The sequence below is a fragment of the Pteropus alecto genome, unplaced genomic scaffold, assembly GCF_000325575.1.
Source record: "Pteropus alecto unplaced genomic scaffold, ASM32557v1 scaffold5, whole genome shotgun sequence".
Classification (NCBI taxonomy): Eukaryota; Metazoa; Chordata; class Mammalia; order Chiroptera; family Pteropodidae; genus Pteropus; species Pteropus alecto.
The window spans coordinates 23,925,916-23,932,041 of NW_006441953.1; positions in this window are offsets into that span (position 1 = coordinate 23,925,916).

The window sequence follows — 6,126 nt, forward strand, 5'->3', positions numbered from 1 at the left end:
TCCTTCCCCTGGGCGCCTCCCTCCTCCCACACCGTGCAATATATTTCTGACGAGTAGTTGTTTTGCTTGCTCTCTGGGACGAGACCTGCCTTTATCCAGCAGAGTGGTGCTGGGGGAGCCATGAGCGCCAGTTTTATTCTGTTTTGTAAATCTTTATTCTCTTCCTGCAGCTTCCAGACCTGCTTTGTCTATATGAGGTAAGTTCAAGGGTCACCGTTCTGGTCCTTAACCAGCTGCCACCTGTTAGAACGAGATCGATCTCAGTGCTTCACACCTGAAGTTCCTTCCTCAAGTGTTCTCTCCTTTTCTAACCCCTTTTTCTTTTCTGTTTCCTCAGTTAGGAATTCAGAATTCTTAGTTCAGGATTCCAGGCTACCTTGTTTTCTCCTCATTTTCCTGAGCAGTCAACAGTTTTCTTTGTAGTGGAGCTGAGCATTCTGTGATTATTATGTTAAGCCTACTGAATTCACCTACTGTTTAATTACAAAAAAAAAAAAAGGCGGAGTAGGGTCTGAATGATTTCATTCTGCCAGATTTTTTCTTGCTTGTTTTTAATTTTAAAGAAGATCTTGGCCGCTTCTTCCTTCCCTCAACTTCTAGTTTCTGCCACTTAGAAAATTCTTTTGTTTGGGACTTCGTTTCTGTTATATAAACATAGACGGCTAGATGGTAAAAGCCTGTATCAATAGATCCTACTAATTGTTCAAAAAAGTGTGTCTCCTGTGTGCCAGGCAATGTGCTAGATTTGTGAGATTAATGGGCAAGAAAACCAGATACAGTTCTTGCCCTCATGGTTCAAGTTTATTTGAAGAGGCATTAACTAAATAATTACACAAATCTTACAAGTTCTTAATTAGTAGGTGGTACAATGAGAATTCCTTCTAGGGAGATTTAAGTCCGGGAACTGGGGAAGACTTCCCTAAGGAAATGGCCATTCAGCTGAGTCGTGTGAGTAGGGATTAACCTGGCCACGTGGCCGATGACTGAGAGGGAGGGAAAAACTTTCCAAGAAGAAGGAATTGCAAATGAAAAAGTCTGAGTTGGTGTATTCTGGGCAGGTTTGAGGGATGAGGAATGACTGGTGTGTAGGAACGAGAGAGAAAGAAGGCTTATGGTGTGGAGATTGAGGAGTAAGCGAAGCATAGACCACGCATGTTCTCGTAAGCCATGGTTATGTACTTTCAGTGGCTTCCAGTTGCTCTTAGACTAGAGATTTAACTTGGAAGTGGAGAAGGTATATGACATCATCAGATTCTCCTTTCTATCCTTTGAATCTTTTAATTCAACAGCATCATGGAAAATGTGAGTGAGGGCGTAGACCATGTGGTGGTCCAGATGAGAACTGTGCTGCTTTAAAGCAGTGGTTCCCAAACTAGTGAGTTTTAGAATCACTAGCAGGCCTTTCTTAAAAAAAGAGATGGCTCGGCTCCAGCTAGTGTGTTTCAGTAGGTACGGAGTAGGACGCAGGTGACATTTATGTTGCTGATCCAGAGAACAGACCTTGAGAACCATTGGTGTAGAATGTACAGTAGCGTTGCAGTGGCAGCAAGATTAATTCTTTACTAATATGATCATGTTATAAGTTCCCTCTAAACACTGCTTTAGCTGTAATTTCCCATGTGCCTTGTTTAACTCATAGATTATTTAGAAGTGTGCTGTTTAGTTTTCAAATAATCGAGGATTTTTCCAGACATCTTTCTGTTGCTGATCTCTAATTCTGTTATGGTCGTAAAATATGCTTTGGGATATGATTTTAATCCTTTTGAATTTACTGAGATTTGTTTTTTGGGTTCAGTCTATCCAAATCTACCTTGATAAATGTTCTTTGTGTTCTTGAAAACAGTGTGTATTCTGCTGCTGTTGGGTAGAGCGTTAGAAATGCCAGTCAACTCTTATACATCCTGTGGTGTTTCATTCTACTTGTTCTATTGATTTTGAGAGAAAAGTATTGAAATCTACAACTATCATTCTGGATTTTTCTATTCTTTCAGTTCCATCAGGTTTTGTTTTATATAGTTTGAGGCTCTGTGATTAGGTGCATACACATTTAGAATTTTTATGTACTTTCAATGAATCAACTTTTTTATCTTATGAAACGAAACCTCTTTATCTCTGGAAATACTCCATGCTCTGAAGTCCATTTCGTCTGATAGTACTTTGGTCATTCCAGCTTACTTTTCAGTAGTGTTAACATGGTATATCTTTTCCCATACTTTTTATTTTTAACCTGTTTGTATCTTTGTATTTAAAGTGGGTTTCTTTTAGGCAGCATTTAGTAGAGGCTTACTTTTTCATCCAGTCTGATAATCTCTGCCTTTTAGTAGACTCAGCCTTGAGAAAGTCCCACTTTTTAGTGAGGCAGAGCAGGATGACTTGCAGTGTTAGGCAGAGGCTTGGGCTTCCATTAAAAAAAAAAAAATTACCATGGATTGTATGGCTTAAACGACAGAAATTTATTTTCTCACAGTTGTAGAGGCTGGAAAGTCCAAGATCGAGGTCTGGAGGGTTTAATATCTGGTGAGGGCTCTCTTCCTGGCTTGCAGACAGCCACCTTCCTGTTCCCTGGTGTCTCCTCCTCTTATAGGGACACCAATCCCACCCATCAGAGTAGGGCCACACCCTATGATGTCATTTCACCTTGATTACCCCCTGAAGGTCCTGTATCTCTAAACAGTGTGGGGTTAGCGCTCCAACATATAAACCTGGGCCATACACACTTCAGTCCGTAGCAGAGGAAATGGTCAACAGGGCTGAATGTTAGGAAGGCAAAAAAAAACCCTGAAAATTAAATATCATTCATTATACTCGTCAGTTCATTGGTGACTGTAGTAAGTGATATTTTCATGGAGTGAAATTGGAGTAGGTTAAAGAATAAAAGGTAAGAAAATAGTGGCAGCCGGTATAGGGAAAGTCATTAACTCCAGAATTTGAAGTTAAATAGATGAGGTCAAACTTAATGGTTTCAGGTTCTTTAAAGAAACTCTTGAAATTCCAAATCTCATACAAGAATTCAGTTTACCCATGCATACAGCCGACTTCTTTCTTCCTTCGAAAAGATTAATTTGTGTTCGTGAAACGCAACCTAAAGAATACTCTTACGGGAGCTCTCAAAAACATTAGTCTATGCCCTAGCACTTTTTTTTTTAACTTTGAGAAATTGAAATATGATTAGCAGCTCCTAATTTAGTTAAATCTGAGGGAACTGCATACTCTATATAGCTCTTCTGGGATAGTTATCGCTGTAGCCCTTTGGGATATCTTTCTCTCTGAGATCTGGACCCCACATGTCACGTGTCAAGTATTTGAAGTATTAGATAAATGGATATTAATGTGAAGAATTATGACAGAATTACAACCCAAGTTAGTGTGCAGGGCAGGGTCACAGTTCATAGGCACCGAAGACTTCCATTTATTAGTTTTGTGACCTGGATAAGTCATTTTTTACTTCTTCGATCCTCAGTAGTGGCGGTTAGAATTGAATGAGGTAATGTAAAAAAGGCTTTTAGCATAGTGCCTGACATAGAGTAGCTGCTTCATAAATATTTTCAGGCCTGTCTCGATCACACTAAAATGGACTGTTTCCTACAGCTTGGCTAGCTTACATTAAAGTGCATAGTCTATATGATAGAAATGAACCATCACATATCTACAGTAATAAGTAAAACAAGTTTAAATTATTAGAGTTGGATTTTTTAAAATTATTTTTGTTATAATTATCAGTAACCATTAAATCACAAGTGACAATTGTATTTCCATGACTCAGAAGATTTTTATACTTTCCAAATGCATATATTCTGTAAACTTCCATTCAGCTGGTGTAGAGAGGCTCTATTTTAGGGTGGGTGAAATCACTGAAATATTAAAAATAGGCTTAGATGTCTAGATAACCACTTCGGGCCACCCTTTACCTTTGTTCAGCCCTCACTACCATCAAGATCCTAAATTTGATAGAAGAGACCTTATTAGAGGTTTAGAACCTCTCCACTTTCTTCCCCCTTTCACCAAAATATGCAGTGTTAAACTAAACCTTCGCATTTGTCTATAGTTCTGTATGGTTTTTAAGGCGTGTTAATGGGCTCTCATTAGATTATCGGAAATGTAAGGTAAGCAGGAAAAAAGTCATTTGATTTTTTTTTTCTTACGGATGAGGAAAATGAGACTGGAGGAGGCTAAGGTCACTTATCTAAGGTCCATTAGGCTGATTATTAATAGTGTCAGTACTGGAATCTAGGTCTTTACATTCTTTTCCCTGATTCTTTACTCTCAAGGGTACCACTGTATACACTTGCTGACCTTTCAGCAGCATCCTGGATATGGACATAGACAGCCACTCTATCAGGCAATGGATTTAAATGCTTCTCAGATTTCTAATCATGATGTGTAAAGCACAGAAGCCATGAAATGTAAGACATAAATTTGATGATATAAAACTTAGAGTAGGTTCATGACAAAATCACCTGTAGGCTGATACAACTAATGAACCAGGCAGGGTAGGGAGGAGAATGAGATTGTAAAACAGAACAAAAGCTTAATCTTAACTGCATGTCAATAAAAAGATCATCCATTGGCAAAGAACACAGAAAAGGAACTACAGATAGCTTCTCAGATATGAAAATAAGCTTAACCTTCCTCAGAGAAATGCAAATTAAACAATGGCATACCCTTTTTTATCCTATCATTTTTTCCACAATCCCTAAGTTTTATTATATATTGTTGAGTGTGAAGGATCAAAGACATTTTCATATATTATTAGAGTAAAATGGTACACAATCTATGAAAGATATTTTGGTAATAACTACCAATTTGAAAACCACCTTTTGACCCAACTATGCTACTCCTGGATATTAACCCTGCAGGTATACCTGCATACATACTTAAAGAGACATGAGAAGATTCAGTATATTGATACTTTAAGCAAAAGATTGGAATAGCCTAAAAGTCCATTAGTTGAAGACCGGCGAGTAAATTATGCTATATGCATAGAGTGGCGAGTAAATTATGCTATATGCATAGAGTGGAATTCTCTGTAGCTGTTAAAAAGAATCAAGTATTCATTGTACAGATATGAAGCAATCTCCAAAATGTACATATTTTTAAAAGCAAGATACAGAACTGTATACAAAATCGTATAGAGGGCAAGGAGACAGTTGAAACACAAATATGGATCTATGTCAATGTGAGGAATACACAGGAAATTGGTAACAGTAGGGACTAGGAACAGTGAGAGACTTCATTGTATGTTTTGCAGTAATTGATTTTCTAGTTTCAGAAACATAGTACCTATTTTTAAAACATACAAAAGAAAAGGCTGTTTAAAAAGTATACCAAGAAAAGTTGAACATTTATTAATCTCTCACTTCGTACAAATGTGTTTTAAACCACAAATTCCTGACATAAACCTAGTTTAGTAAAATTTTAATTTTCAAATATAAAGGAATATTTGTTACAAACTCCTCTAGATTGTAAATTCTTTGAAAGCATGGACTGTGTCTTCCTCATCTCTGTGTTCCAAAGTGCTTACTAGTGGATACTCAATGTTAAAAAATCTAATGGTATAGAAATGGAATTGAAAAGTGCTCTGGTGGGTTCTAGATTACAGGTGCAGGTTCTTACGTTAGTCTACACACATCTGGTTAGGACACTAAAAAAGAGCAGTTTCTCTGTTTGTTATATCTTAGTTGCCCATCTTTTTTTTTTTTTTTAAAGGGGGAGCAGGGTCTAGAATGGTCCCTTCCAGCTCCTGTTCATTGTCTCTGGCTAGCACTTCCTAAGATAGCTGTTTTCTTCAGTTAGTGTTGTAGAGATCAGTAATGCCCAAACTTTGCACGCCAACTAGGTTTAAGTGTGTATTTGTGAATTATACATGTCAATCTGTATATTAGTACTGAGTTCTTTTTAAAAACGAATTGATACTTTCTTCTCATGCATGTATGTAGGTTTTTTTCCTTCTATTCAACTTAATTTTTATTTCATCCAAGGCAAAGCTAAATAAAATTCTACGATGCAAAATATGTTGTGAAGGCAACACTGTCTGATCACATCCATTTTGTGCTTGAACACCAGTCAGTGCTAAGAGTGCACACAGCTGCGCCTGCTGGGGGCACCTTGAACCTGAGGCCCCCCAAG